Raw genomic sequence first — 16,436 nt, forward strand, 5'->3', positions numbered from 1 at the left:
ACGGGTCCACCAGGAGCCATTGGCACTTTAAGAGTTTGAGAGTGTGGGCTGGCTCCTCCCTCTATGCCCCTCCTACCAGACTCAGTCTAGAAACTGTGTCCGAGGATTATTATTATATTATTACATTTTATTTATAGGGCGCCACAAGTGTTTCGCAGCGCCGTACAAAGGACAGTACAGGGAGACAAAACTTAGCATAACAGTAAATAAATAACAAAAATGGAGTGCAGGTAACAAAGAGCAACACAGTTCTCAAAACATAATACAGCTTAGATGTAAGTAGCGAAGGAGTAATCATTGTACTACTTGGGGTTGGCGGCCATAGATAGAGATGAGCCTTTACCAGCAGGAGAGAATGCAGGTAAAGATGGTCGCTGAGTGAAATATGTCAAGAAGAGGGTTTAGACAAGAGGAAAGAGGGCCCTGCTCTGAAGAGCTAACAATCTAGTGGGGAGGGGCAACAGACAGATGACATGAGGTGCAAGCAAGCAGGTAGAAGCCTGATGGTGGTATGCGAGCAAAGCAGAGATGTCCAAGGCATGGGGCAGGGGGATGGAGGAGCAGCCTAAGGACTAGGTTATGCATTGGAGGGGTACGCTTTGATAAATTGGTGGGTTTTCAATGCCCGTTTGAAGCTTTGCAAGGTCGGGGAGAGTCTAATGGAGCGGGGGAGCGCATTCCACTGAAGGGGTGCAGCACAGGCAAAATCCTGAACTCGTGCATGGGAAGCAGTGACCAAGGCAGAGGAGAGGCGACGGTCATCAGCCGACCGTAGTGGGCGGGAGGGAGTATGAAGGGAGAGGAGGTTGGAGATGTAGGGAGCAGTGGAATTAGAGATGGCCTTGTATGTGAGGGTGAGGAGTTTGAAGAGGATTCTGTAGGGGAATGGGAGCCAGTGCAGATTTTGTTGAAGGGGAGTGGCAGAAGTGGAGCGGCGGGAGAGGAAGATGAGCCTAGCTGCAGAGTTGAGGACAGATTGGAGGGGAGCGATGTGGGAGCAAGTGAGGCCAGTGAGGAGCACATTGCAGTAGTCAAGTCGTGAGATGACCAGTGAGTGGATGATAAGTTTAGTTGCACTCTGGGAGAGAAATGGCCTGATGCGAGCAATGTTGCGTAGCTGGAACCGACAAGATTGCGTCAGAGCTTGGATGTAGGGTGCAAAGGAGAGGGAGGAGTCAAGAGTGATGCCCAGGCAGCGGAGTTGGGGAACGGGGGAGATGATAGTGTTGTCAACAGTGATAGAGATATTTGTAGGGGTTGTTGCTCTGGCTGGGGGAAAGATAATAAGTTCAGTTTTGTCCATGTTGAGCTTCAGAGAGCGCTCAGACATCCAGGAGGAGATGGCAGAGAGGCAGCTGGAGACCTGAGAGAGGACAGAGGGGGACAGATCAGGAGAGGAGAGGTAGAGTTGTGTGTCATCAGCAAAGAGGTGGTATTGAAGGCCAAATGAGTTAATGAGCGCACCCAGGGAAGAGGTGTAGAGGGAGAACAGAAGGGGGCCTAGGACAGAACCCTGAGGGACACCAACAGGAAGGATGGAAGGGTGTGAGGTGGTTCCGGAGGCAGACACAGAGAAGGAGCGGTTAGTGAGGTATGAGGTAAACCAGTCAAGGACGGTGCTAGAGAGGCCAACATTTTGGAGTGTGCGGAGGAGGAGAGGGTGATCCACGGTGTCAAAGGCAGCAGAGAGGTCCAGAAGGATGAGCAAAGAGAAGTGGCCCTTGGATTTGGCCGAAAGCAGGTCACTGGTGACTTTCACCAGGGCAGTCTCGGTGGAGTGGAGTGGGCGAAAGCCAGATTGTAGTGGATCAAGGATGGAGTGGTCAGAGAGGTAGCTTGTGAGACGGCTGTAGACCAGTCGTTCAAGTAGTTTGGAGGTGAAAGGGAGAAGAGAGATGGGGCGGTAGCTAGTGAGTGATGAAGGGTCGAGGTTGGCTTTTTTGAGAATAGGGGACACCAGAGCATGTTTGAATGGTGAGGGAAAGATGCAAGTAGAGAGCGATAGGTTAAAGAGGTGAGCAAGGTGGGAGCAGGCAGTGGGGGGGGGGGGGGGAGCGGAGAAGACGGGAGGGGAGGGGGTCCAAGTGGCAGGTTGTGGGGGGAGAGGATAAGATGAGGGAGTGGACTTCCTTGTCTGAGGTGGGACGGAAGCAGGACAGGGTGGGATAGGTGGACGGGAGGGATGGTGGGAGCAGGGGGGCAGCAGAGGGGTGACAGGAGGAGATGTAATTTTGAATATCCTCAATTTTGGAGATGAAGAAGGAGGCAAAGTCAGTGGGAGTGAGGGAAGAGGGGAGGGGAGGAGGAGGGGGGCGAAGGAGAGTGTTGAAAGTTTCAAAGAGTCGGCGTGGACTGGAGGACTGAGAAGAGATGAGTGTTTGGAAAAAGGATTGCTTGGCGAGAGAAAGAGCAGAGCTATAGGAAGAGAGGATAAACTTGAAATGGAGAAAGTCCGCCAGAGAGTGGGATCTCCTCCAGGAGCGTTCTGCAGACCGTGAACATTTTTGTAGGAATCGGACATCTTCGAGAGAAGGATTTAACACAAATAATGGCGAGATTCACACCAGCTCACACATACAAGGCACATCAAACTAACTTAGCTTGAAAACTCAGCAACCTCTGAAAACATTACTTACCAAGTAACAATGCAGTACTTAACTAAAAACAAAGTTGTACTGAACCACATAACAATTGCAGGAAAACGAAGTGCTGGGCGGGCGCCCAGCATCCTCTACGGACTACGAGAAAAGGATTTACCGGTAGGTAACCAAAATCCTTTTTTCTCTTACGTCCTAGAGGATGCTGGGGTCCACATTAGTACCATGGGGATGTACCAAAGCACCAAGAACGGGAGGGAGAGCGCGGAGGCTCCTGCAGAACTGATTGACTGAACTTCAGATCATCAGGGGCCAAAGTATCGAACTTGTAGAACTTTGCAAACGTATTCGACCCAGACCAAGTTGCAGCTCGGCAAAGTTGTAAAGCCGAGACACCCCGGGCAGCCGCCCAGGAAGACCCCACCTTACAAGTAGAGTGGGCCATGACAGACGTAAGACACGGCAATCCTGCCGTAGAATACGCATGCTGGATAGTGAACCTGATCCAGCGAGAGATCGTCTGCTTAGAAGCAGGACACCCAATTTTCTTGGGATCATACAGGACAGAGAGTCCGATTTTCTGTGACGAGCAGTCCTCTTCACATAGATTTTCAGAGCCCTTACAACATCCAAGGACTTTGATGAAATTGAGGAGTCAGTAGCCACTGGCACCACAGTAGGTTGGTTGATATGAAATGCCAACACGACCTTGGGAAGAAACTGCTGACGTGTCTGGAGCTCAGCTCTATCTTCGTGGAAGATCAAGTTTGGGCTTTTACAGAACAAAGCCCCCAACTCCGATAAACGTCTAGCAGAAGCCAAGGCCAACAACGTGACAGCCTTCCATGTAAGAAATTTGACCTCAACCTCCTTAGAGGCTCAAACCAGTACGATTGGAGGAACTGCAACACTATGTTAAGGTCCCAAGGCGCCGTAGGCGGTACAAAGGGAGGTTGGATGTGCAGAACCCCCTTCAAAGAAGTCTGAACTTCAGGGAGGGCAGCCAATTGTTTCTGGAAGAAAATGGATAGGGCCGAAATCTGGACCTTCACAGATCCCAACCTCAGGCCCATATCCACACCGGCTTGTAGGAAGAAGAGAAACCGTCCCAGTTGAAACTCCACCGCAGGAAATTTCTTGGACTCACACCAAGACACATATTTTTTCCAAATTCGATGGTAATGTTTAGACGTTACTCCTTTCCTAGCCTGTATCAGGGTAGGAATAACCTTGTTTGGAATGCCCTTTCGAGCTAGTATCAGGCGTTCAACCTCCATGCCATCAAACGTAGCCACGGTAAGTGTTGATAGGCGAACGGCCCCTGCTGCAGCAGGTCCTCCCGAAGAGGAAGAGGCCTCGGCTCTTCTTGCAGTAGATACAGAAGATCTGCGTACCAAGCCCGCCTTGGCCAGTCTGGAGCAATGAGGATCGCTTGAACCCTTGTTCTCCTTATGAGCTTTAGAACTCTTGGGATGAGTGAAAGTGGAGGAAACACGTACAACAACTGGAACACCCACGGAGTCAAAAGTGCGTCCACCGCCACTGCTTGCAGGTCCCTCAACCTGGAACAATACCGCCTAAGCTTCTTGTTGAGACGAGAGGCCATCATGTCGATCTGGGGTACGCCCCAAAGATCTGTTACCTCCTTGAACACCTCCGGATGGAGACCCCACTCCCCTGGATGGAGATCGTGTCTGATGAGGAAGTCTTGTCTATTCCCGGAATGAAGATTGCTGACAGCACCAACGAGTGTTTTTCTGCCCAGAGGATGATTCTGGTTACCTCTGACATTGCAGCTCTGCCCTTCGTTCCGCCCTGTCGGTTTATGTAAGCCACTGTTGTCCGACTGCACTTGAATGGCCCGATTTCTCAGAAGATGGGTCGCTTGAAGAAGACCGTTGTAGATGGCTTTTAGTTCCAAAATGTTTATCGGCAGGCAGCCTTCCAGACTTGGCCACCTTCCTTGGAAGGTTTCCTATTGAATGACTGCGCCCCAGCTCCGGAGACTTGCATCCGTGGTTAGAAGGATCCAGTCCTGAATCCCGAACCTGAGGCCCTCCAGAAGGTGAGGCAGTTGCAGCCACCAGAGGAGTGAAATCCTGGCCTTTGGTGACAGACGTATTCTCTGGTGCATGTGTAGATGGGATACCGACCACTTGTCCAGGAGATCCAGTTGGAAGGACCAAGCGTGAAACCTCCCATACTGCAGAGTCTCGTATGAGGCCACCATCTTCCCCAGAAGGCGAATGTACTGATGAATTGACACCCGGGCTGGCTTCAAGTCTTCCCGGACCATCGTTTGAATCACCAACCCCTTTTCCACTAGGAGAAACACCCTCTGCACTTCTGTGTCGAGGATCATTCCCAGAAAGGACAACCTTCTGCTTGGTTCCAAATGTGACTTTGAAGAATTCAGGATCCAACCATGTTTTCTGAGAAGCTGAGTCGTGAGTGTTATGGACCGTAACAGCTTCTCCTTGGACGATGCCTTTATGAGCAGATCGTTCAGATATGGAATTATCTTCACCCCCTGTCTGCGGAGGAGAATCATTATTTCCGCCATCACCTTGGTGAATACTCTCGGTGCTGTGGAGAGACCGAATGGGAGGGCCTGGAAATGAAAGTGACAGTCCAACAGTGCAAATCGCAGATAAGCTTGATGCGACAGCCAAATCAGAATGTGGAGGTACGCATCCTTGATATCCAGGGATACTAGGAATTCGCCCTCCTCTAGACCTGATATCACTGCCCTTAGGGACTCCATTTTGAACTTGAACTCCCTCAGAAAGGATTTAGTGATTTTAAGTTCAGAATGGGCCTGATCGAACCATCCGGTTTCGGTACCATGAAAAGGTTCGAATAGCAACCTTTTTTCTGCATGTGAGGTGGTACTGGCACAATGACCTGTGCCTCCACCGCCTTCTGGACGGCTTCCGGCAGGACAGTCTTGTGTGCCAGCAGAGCTGGCAAGCCTGATTTGAAAAATCGGTGAGGAGGGAGATTTTGAAATTCCAGCCTGCATCCCTAGGACACAATATCTTGCACCCAGGGGTCCAGGGCGGAGGACACCCAGACATGACTGAAATGTCTGAGTCTCGCTCCCACCGGCCCCACCTCTGGGGCGTGCAGTCCACCGTCATGCGGAGTACTTTGGTGTACCTGAAGCAGGTTTCTGTTTCTGGGAACCTGCAGCCGCAGGTTTCTTGAACTTGGGCCGACCTCACCGAAAGAAGGTGTTGGACAGCTTCGCCGTTCTGGGCTTGTTAGACTAAAAGGACTGTGGCGTAACTTGAGAAAAGGGTTTCTTCGGAGCAGGTGTAGCTGAGGGAAGGAAGGGTGACTTACCAGCCGTAGCCGTGGAGATCCACACATCTAACGCTTCCCCAAAGAGAGCCTGACCTGTGTAGGGTAGGGTCACCACACTTCTCCTGGATTCCGCGTCGACAGACCACTGGTGCAACCACAGTCCTCGATGAGCTGAGACAGACATGGAGGAAATCCCCGCAGCCATGGAACCCAGGTTCTTCATGGATTCTACCAGAAATCCTGCCGAATCCTGAATGTTACGTAAAAACAATTCAACATCACATTTCTCCATAGTATCCAAATCCTCAAGTAACGTTCCTGACCACTTTACTATAGCTTTGGTAATCCAAGCACTGACAATAGTGGGACGTAGTATCGCCCCAGAAGCCGTGTACATGGATTTGAGTGTATTATCAAACTTACGATCAGCCGGCTCTTTCAAGGCGGTAGATCCTGGAACAGGTAAAACCACCTTTTTTGAGAGTCTGGATACTGACCCGTCAAAAATAGGCGGGTTTTCCCATTTTTTTCTATCCTCAACCAGGAAAGGAAATGCTACCAGAACCCTTTTAGGTATCTGGAATTTTTTACCCGGGTTTTCCCAAGCCTTTTCAAATATAGCATTTAATTCCTTTGACGCAGGGAAGGTTAGCGAGGCTTTCTTATTTTCAGTGAAGTAAGCCTCCTCAACCTTCTCGGGTGTTGTGTCAGCAATATTTAACACATCCCTAATAGCCTCTATCATCAACTGCACCCCTTTTGCAAGTGATGCAGCCCCCCGCAACACATCCCGGTCACCGTCTGTAGCATCAGAGTCGGTATTGGTATCATCCTGCTTGATCTGAGCAAGAGCACGTTTATGGGAATATACAGCGGGGAGCCCTGATGTACCAGAACTGGGCCATACTGCCATAGAGTTCTGTAAAGCCTGAGTTGCAGATTAATTTTGTGCAACCCTACTAGAAATCTGAGAAATCATAGATTTGATAGAGGATAACCACTCAGGCTCCCTTGCTGGAATCTGTGCTAAACCAGTGTAATCCTGATTACATGGAATGGGATCATCCTGAGAGGACATATCCTCTGCAGCATATGAAACAGAGTCCCTGGACATTGCTTAATGGAGACCACAGACACTCCACAGACATGCAGGGGAGGGCAGACAGAGTTTCACCGCCAAGAATGGCAAGAGAGACACATAAAGGGAGACCCCCTATCAGCGCTGACTGTGCACCTTAATAGGTTACACAGTCGTTTTGCAGCCCCCCCCCCCCCCCCCTTCTACAACCCCCTGGTACTGTGATAGATAGCTGGAGTTGCTGTGGAGGGACATGCTGTTCACTGACAGCGCTGTGCAGGCAGAAAAATGGAGCTGAAACGCTGCTGGGTCCGCTCCGAGAAGCTCTGCCCCCAAAATGGCGCTGTCTTCATGCTCTTCACAGGATTATTCTGGCCTGAGGACTGATGCTGGATGAGATCCGGGGACTCCGACAGGCTGTGTGACCAGTATACGGTATAGGCGCTGGCTCAGGGCGCCCCTCACAGCGCCGCACTATGTACCGCTGAGCCTCCGGAGCGCAGTTAATACTGCGCTTCTACCCTGGTGCCACCATCTTCACACCAGCCCACTTACTACTAGGGGGGGCGGTGACTCACTCGCCACAATCTTCAGCTCTGTAAGGGGGTGGCGGCATGCTGCTGGGGTGAGCGTTCCCCTGCGGCCGGGAACGATCTATCCCCTCTGGAGCTCAGTTTCCAGTCAGCGGAGACAGTGGCTCAGACCCTGCAGGGCAGACACTGCTCCCCCCCCCCCCCCCCTAAGTCCCTCGCTGCAGGGAGGCTGTTGCCAGCAGCCTCCCTGTAAAATAACAAACTCTGGAGAGCTCCCCTAGCTGTGACCGGCTCCCCCGGGTACATTTTCTAAACTGAGGCTGGTAGGAGGGGCATAGAGGGAGGAGCCAGCCCACACTCTCAAACTCCTAAAGTGCCAATGGCTCCTGGTGGACCCATATATACCCATGGTACTAATGTGGACTCCAGCATCCTCTAGGACGTAAGAGAAATAACAAAAAAGGGAAGGGTGGGCGGTCTTTCCAGGCACTCAAAAGGAAGGGCTGCTACTGTCTCTATCTATATATACCCTTCCCATGTTACCTCCCCTACCTACCCTGATAGGCTAAACAAAACATAACCAACGCCCCTCAAGGAGGAGCTAATCTAACTAGCAAAAGCTCTATCCATTAACTCATCACAAACCAAAGACCCCTTATATAATTTCATGCCTATACAGCCCTCATTTACTCTAACTAGCGTTATAGGGGATAATGGTTTTAAAAAAGGTTGTCAAATTGTTTTATTTGCTGTGCAACCAATTTGAATGCTATAAAGAACAGTACAGTATGTTGCAGCTCCACTTCAAACAACATACTTCTCGTGCCATTTTGAAGGCTTTGCTTTATTAATAAAAGCTCAGATTTTAGATAAATAAAATTACAGACAGTTCCCACCATAACATTACATGCAGCTGTAAGCCCACTTTAAAGAGATTCCATAGTGGAATGCACAGTAATTGAATGAAATACTACAATGTCTTTGAATCTTTGAAGGTCTTGGAAACTTGTTAAGGTTTTGAGCAAGAGGAAACCGATTCAGAGAAAGCTTGGTATGCCATATACTGCAGAAAAGGTTCCGTCGGTTCTTCTGACCATCTGTGATTGATACATCACTTGACAGGAAATGTTTACAGATGAAATACACGTTTTATCTGATATTGACTCATGGTGAGTCCGCTTTCTTTCCCTAGTGCATTTGTCTTAGAAACGCCAGCGCTATTGCATCTATAGCTATCAGCTTAGCAGTGCTAGTGTGAAACCAAGAGGTGATATGATGAGGAGTAAAAGTATTTGATTCATCAGAAGACAGGAGCTATTCCCCATAATATGTGTTTGGTGCCAAAACAGTTGCAACATGACTTAGTGGGTATGAACTAGCCACAGATGGAGGTATTCAATTGTTCCCCCCGCCCCTAACACACCTGTGTGTGCCCACGGGCAGCTATTCAAGTGTCTCTGCCGACGAGTTAACATCATTCCATCTCGTTACCCCGAAGTGGCGAGCTGAAATGCGCGAAAAGTGACCCATTTGGGCTCCCAAACAAGACTTTTTGCGTTGCACCCATTAATTTAGTAGGGTTTAGCCCGAACTCTATGGGTGCGATAACAGGATTTTAATACCTACTGATAAATCCTTTTCTCCTAGTCCATAGAGGATAGTGGGTCCACTTCAGTACCATGGGGTATAGACGGTTCCGCAGGAGCCATGGGCACTTTAAGACTTTTTCAGAGTGTGAACTGGCTCCTCCCTCTATGCCCCTCCTCCAGACCTCAGTATAGGAACTGTGCCCAGGGAGATGGACATTTCAAGAAAAGGATTTACTTTTAAGTTAATGGTGAAATTCATACCAGCTCACACTTCAACCATGCCACACACATGGCATTCAACAAAACACATGCCGACGGGCATGAACATCACAGCAACCGTGCTGAAAACATTTTTAACAAATTAACAACTGCAGGTAAAGTACGCACTGGGCTGGGTGCCCAGCATCCTCTACGGACTAGGAGAAAAGGATTTACCGGTAGGTATTAAAATCCTGTTTTCTCATACGTCCTAGAGGATGCTGGGGTCCACTTCAGTACCATGGGGTTATACCAAAGCTCCAGTACGGGCGGGAGAGTGCGGATGACCCTGCAGCACCGATTGACCAAACTGTAGGTCCTCATCGGCCTAGGTGTCAAACTTGTAAAACTTAGCAAACGTGTTTGACCCTAACCAAGTAGCTGCTCGGCAAAGTTGTAATGCCGAGACCCCCCCGGGCAGCCTCCCAGGATGAGCCCACCTTTCTAGTAGAATGGGCAGTCACCGAATTCGGTATCGGCAATCCTGCTGTAGAATGAGCGTGCTGAATCGTACCTCTGATCCAGCGCGCAATAGTCTGCTTAGAAGCAGGACACCCAATCTTGTTGGGAGCATACAGGAAAAACAGAGCCTCTGTTTTCCGTATCCGAGCTGTTCTTGCGACATAAATTCTCAAAGCCCTGACCACATCGAGACCTTGAAGCAGCGAAGGTGTCAGTAGCCACTGGCACCACAATAGGTTGGTTTATATGGAAAGAAGAAACCACCTTTGGAAGAAATTGCTGACGAGTTCTTAATTCAGCCCTATCTTCATGGAAAACCAAGTAAGGGCTCTTGTGAGACAAGGCCCCTAACTCAGACACCCGTCTTGCGGATACCAAGGCCAACAGCATGACCACTTTCCAAGTGAGAAACTTCAACTCTATCTCCTGGAGAGGTTCAAACCAATCCGATTGAAGGAACTGCAACACCACGTTAAGATCCCATGGTGCCACAGGAGGCACAAATGGAGGTTGGATGTGCAGAACCCCTTTCACAAATGTCTGAACTTCTGGAAGGGAGGCCAATTGTTTCTAAAAGAAAACAGACAAGGCCGAAATCTGGACCTTGATTGAACCCAGTCGTAGGCCCGCATCCACACCCGCCTGGAGAAAATGGAGAAAACGTCCTAACTGAAACTCTTCAGTTGGAGCCTTCTTGGCTTCACACCAAGACACACATTTTCTACAAATACGGTAGTAATGTCTAGACGTTACTCCTTTCCTGGCCTGAATAAGAATGGGAATTACTGCTTTGGGAATACCCTTTCGGGCTAGGATCCGGCAATCAACAGCCATACCGTCAAACATAGCCGCGGTAAGTCTTGATACACGCACGGCCCCTGCTGCAGCAGGTCCTCGCGAAGAGGAAGAGGCAGAGGATCTTCTATGAGCAGCTCCTGAAGATCTGGAAACCAAGCCCTCCTTGGCCAGTCTGGGACAATGAGGATCGCTCCAACGCCTGTTCTTCTTATGATCTTGAGAACTTTTGGAATGAGTGGAAGTGGAGGGAAGACATATACCGACCGAAACACCCACTGGGTCACTAGTGCATCCACTGCTATTGCTTGAGTGTGTCTCGACCTGGAACAATATATCTGAAGCTTCTTGTTGAGACGAGATGCCATCATGTCTACTTGAGGAACTCCTTAAAGACCTGTCACCTCTGCGAAGACTTCTTGGTGGAGGCTTCATTCTCCTGGATGGAGATCGTGTCTGCTGAGGAAGTCTGCTTCCCAGTTGTCCACTCCTGGAATGAAAATTGCCGACAGAGCTCTTGCATGTCTTCCTGCCCAGAGGATGATCTTTGACACCTCTGCCACTGCTGCTCTGCTATTCGTTCCGCCCTGACGGTTTATGTACGCGGCTGCTGTGAAGACAAGTTTCTTGACTTGACCATCTTCCTTGGAAGCTCTCTCCCTGTGTGACTGCTCCACAGCCTCGGAGACTTGCATCCGTGGTTACTAGGACCCAGTCTAGAATCCCGAACCTGCATTCCTCTAGGAGGTGAGAACTGTGTAGCCACCACAGGAGCGAAATTCTGGCTTTGGATGACATCTCTGATGCATGTGTAGATGGGATTTGTCCAATAAGTCCCACTGGAATACTCTGGGATGGAATCGGCCAAACAACCCAACAACCGAATGCATTGATGAATCAACACTCTTGTTGGTTTCAGAATTTGATTGACCATTCTCTGGATTTCCAGAGCCTTTTCTACTGGAAGAAATACCCTCTGTACTTCTGTGTCCAGCATCATCCCCAGAAAGGACAATCTTGTTGTCGGTTCCAATTGTGACTTTGGAAAATTAATGATCCAACCGTGTTGTTGAAGTACTGTCAGGGAGAGTGCAATGTTCTGCACAAACCTTTCCCTGGACCTCGCTTTTATCAGGAGATCGTCCAGGTAAGGAATTATATTGACTCCTTGCTGTCGAAGGAAGACCATCATCTCCGCCATCACCTTGGTGAACACCCTCTGTGCCGTGGAGAGTCCGAACGGCAACGTCTGAAATTGGTAATGACAATTCTGTATTGCGAATCTCAGATAAGCTTGATGCGGAGGATAAATGGGAAAATGTAAGTAGGCATCTTTTATGTCCACTGACACCATGAATTCCCCCTCCTCCAGACTGGAAATCACTGCCCTCAGAGATTCCATCTTGAACTTGAACCTTTGCAGGTAGAGATTCAGATTTTTCAGGTTTAGAATCGGTCTGACCGAGCCGTCCGGCTTCAGAACTACAAATAGGCTTTAATAAAACCCTTCTCCTTGTTGTAACAAGGGAACCAGGACAATGACTTGATCCTGACACAATTTTTGTATTGCTGCTGCTACCACTTCCCTGTCTGGGATAGAAGCTGGTAAGGTCGATTTGAAAAATCGGCATGGGGGAATGTCTTGAAACTCCAGTTTGTACCCTTGGGACACTATTTGTACGACCCACGGGTCCAGGCCAGATTGAACCCAGAAGTGACTGAAGAGTTTCAGACGTGCCCCCACCTGAGCGGACTCCCGCAAGGGAGCCCCAGCGTCATGCTGAAGATTTGGCAGAAGCAGAGATTGATTTCTGCTCCTGTGATCCTGGAGACACTGTGGACTTTTTTCCTTTTCCCCTTCCTTTACCCGCAAAGAAAGGGGAACCTTTACCCTTTTTGTATTTTTTGAACCGAAAGGACTGCATCCGAGAGTGATGTGTCTTTTTCGCCGCTGCAGGAGCATTAGGCAAGAATGTCGACTTAACTGCGGTAGCCGCAGAAACTAAAGCATCCAGCCCATCTCTAAACAAGGCCTCGCCTTTATACGGGAGAGCCTCCATATTCCTTTTGGAATCTGCGTCAGCATTCCATTGGCGAATCCACAACGCCCTCCGTGCTGAGATTGCCATGGTAGCGGCTCTTGATCCCAAGAGACCAATATCTTTCATGGCTTTTAGCATGTACGCAGCAGCGTCTTTGATATGACCTAATGTTAGGAGTATCTCGTCTCTATCTATTGTGTCAATGTCTGATGACAAGTTTTCTGACCACTTTTCAATAGCATTACTCACCCACGCACAGGCAATGGTAGGCCTGAGTAATGTCCCATTGGCCACATAAATAGATTTCAACATAGTCTCTAACTTGCGGTCTGCCGGCTCCTTAAGTGAAGCCGTCCCAGGCGCAGGGAGAATCACCTTTTTTGTTAACCTTGACAGGGCACTGTCTAAAACAGGGGGTGACTCCCACCTTTTCCTGTCCTCTGCAGGGAAAGGATAAGCTAACTGAATTCTTTTGGGAACCTGAAATTTCTTTTCAGGATTTGTACAAACTCCCTCAAAGAGACTGGTCAGTTCATGAGATGGAGGAAAAGTTACATTAATTTTCTTTTCCTTACAAAAGTAAGCCTTCTCCTGTGGTAAAGGAGGGGCCTCCGTAACACCTCCTTTATAGCAATCATGTATTGACTGTTTTTTTGCTAACTTTGGATCTATTCCCCTGGAATCACTAGTGTCGACACAGGAATCAGAGTCCGTGTCGGTATCAGTTTGTACTATTTGTGCAAATTACCTTTTATGTGAACCAGAGGGATCCCCTGTGGCTGAAAAGGCAGAACTGTTAAAAATCACATCTTCGACAGATTTTCTCCAATTTTCTGCATGAGACTCAGACTTATCCAATTTCTTACTGATATGATTCACACTATCACGTAATTCTTTCACCCATTCAGGCTCTTGGTGCGACGGCAGCGCCACCACATTACAACTCTGTGTCCCTAAAATGGCTCCCCCAGGGGAAGAGCTCCCTGCCTCAGACATGTCACACACGTGCACAATCACACCACAGACATTCCGGGGCTTATAGGGGACAGACCCACAGTAAAATCTGTCAGAGGGACACAGAAAGGTAATGCCAGTCCACAACTCAGCGCCTAAAGAAAAAATCCCTGTGTCGTGTACTTTGGACACAGAGACAAAAAATCCCTGTGTCGCGTACTTCTACACAGAGACTTTCCGCGCTATATATATTGTCAATAATAGGTTACAGTACCACAATATACACTCCCCCCCCCCCCCTTTTAGCACCCTGATACTTGATTCAGAAGTGGAGAGGAGGATCAGCGTTTCTTCCCCTGCTGTGTGCTGGAAGAAAATGGCGCTGAGCAGTGTGCTGGTTGCCTGAGGAAGAAGCCACGCCCCCAGCAATGGCGCATTTTTCCTCAGCTATTGAACTAAATATTTATACTGGCGGGGGTGTAGGACTTTGCCACGAAGCAGGGAGACTGTTGCCAGCAGTCTCCCTGAAAATAAAAAACCTAACATAAAGTCTTTCAGTGAAACTCAGTAGAGCTCCACTAGAGTGTGACCAGTCTGCCTGGGCACATTTTCTAAACTGAGGTCTGGAGGAGGGGCATAGAGGGAGGAGCCAGTTCACACTCTGAAAAAGTCTTAAAGTGCCCATGGCTCCTGCGGAACAGTCTATACCCCATGGTACTGAAGTTGACCCCAGCATCCTCTAGGACGTATGAGAAAAAAAAAATCAATTGAATATCCCGCCTCCCCGTCACTTTTGAGTGCGATATAACAATTGAACCCGACCTCTATGGGTTTGATAGACATGATAAAAAAAGATCAATTGAATATAGCAAATACCGCATAAATTGAATCAATTACAGCCTAATACACAATTTGAGGCAATATATAATAATCCTTCAATATCTAATAATTCTCTACATGCTATTAATTGATCACGATATGGCAAGTTTACAAAAAGAAAAACCAGCTCCCTTAAAGAGACCAAATTTAATTAAAGCTCAATCACAAACGCTTATGGATCTTTCAAAAAATGTTAGCATTGTTATTCAAAAAGCGGACAAAGGAGGCGCTATAATCTTCAAGGATTTAAAAGATTTCAAATTGGAAATAAGTAGGCAACTAAATTATACTACAGTTTATCGCGAGTTACTAGGAGACCCTAGCATAATATTTAAAAATGAATTAAACAAAGTTTTACAAGATCACTGTGATGAAAGAACTATTATAGTATTGTTAACAACAGCTTTAATTCCATCGTTCCAAAGAGCACCGTTGCTCCATACCAGCGAGTCCCAACCTTTTTTCTCTCCCATATCCCTTGATTAGGCTCTTAATTTTTGAGTACCCCCTCATCTCATAAATCCCCTCAACCCATCTGTCCTCGCCAGGGCCGGCGACAGGGGGGGTCAAAGGGGACACCTGTACCGAGCCCCAAGGATCATTGCGCACGCGCGTCATTGCCTGGCGACAGGTATGATCCACGTAGAGCCACGTTGTTGCCCGGCGACAGGAATGATCCACGTAGATCCTTAAAGCACGGACTACGTCCAACTATGCATTTCCCGCAGAAAGGTCCAGCCCTTGGAAGGCCGGGACTACAATTTCTTCGTTAAGGTGGAATTTAGACACCACCTTAGGAAGATACCCAGATTTGGTTCTGAGAATCGCTCTATCTGGATAAAAAATCAGAAAAGCAGGGCGACATAACAATGCCCCTAAATCTGAAACTCTTCTAGCTGAAGCAATAGCCAGTAGAAAGAGAACTTTAGCTGTCAATCATTTAAGATCCACTCGTTTTAGTGATTCAAATCGGGCAACTTGAAGGGCCTTTAGGATTAAACTTAAGTCCCAAGGCACTGTAGGTGGAACAAAAGGAGGTTGCATTTTTTCCCTGGAAAAAAGTGCGCACAACCTGTAGGTTAGCAAATTTCTTTTGGAACCATGCAGTCAATGCTGACACTTGCACTCTCAAGGAAGCCACCCTTAGACCTTTGTCCATTCCTGCTTGAAGGAATGCTAGGACTCTGGAAACTCTGAAAGACCTATGGTCAAATTTCCGGTCACTGCACCATTGAATATAGGCTAGCCATATTCGGTGATAAATGCGAGCTGAGTAAGGTTTCCTTGCTCTGAGCATTGTTTGAATTACCTGTTGTGAGAAACCTCTTGCTTTCAGAATGGAAGTCTCAATAGCCACGCCGTCAAAGACAGTCGATCCAGGTGCTTGTGATAGGAAGGACCCTGAGACAGTAGATCTTGACGTTGAGGGAGTAGGAATGAAATATCCATCAACAGCCTCTGCAGATCTGTGTACCAATCTCCTCTGGGCCTAGCTGTAGCTATTAGTATCCTGGTGCCCCTTCCATGTTTTGCCTTTCGCATTACCCTGTGTAACAGGGCGGTTGGTGGAAACACATAGGCCAGATGAAAGTCCCATCTCACTGACAGGACATCCACAAAGATCACTTTGGGATCTTTTGTATGCGGGAACTTAGCTGTTCTGATGGGACGCCATGAGAGCTATCTCTGGTAACCCCCACTTGTCTACCGGAACTTGAAAGACCTCAGGGTGTAAAGCCCATTCTGCCCACTTTAACATGTGACTTACCTCCTTCACTGCATTTTGGCTGTGAGTTCCTCCCTCATGGTTTAGGTACGCTACTGCCGGTGCATTGTCCGAGCGGATTTGGACTGGTTTCCCCTGAAGGATATCCTTTGCCTAAATAAGTGCCATATATATGGCCTGAAGTTCCAATATATTTATTGGCAGGCAACTTTCTTCC

This window comes from Pseudophryne corroboree, chromosome 7, assembly GCF_028390025.1.
Source record: "Pseudophryne corroboree isolate aPseCor3 chromosome 7, aPseCor3.hap2, whole genome shotgun sequence".
NCBI classification, from domain to species: Eukaryota; Metazoa; Chordata; class Amphibia; order Anura; family Myobatrachidae; genus Pseudophryne; species Pseudophryne corroboree.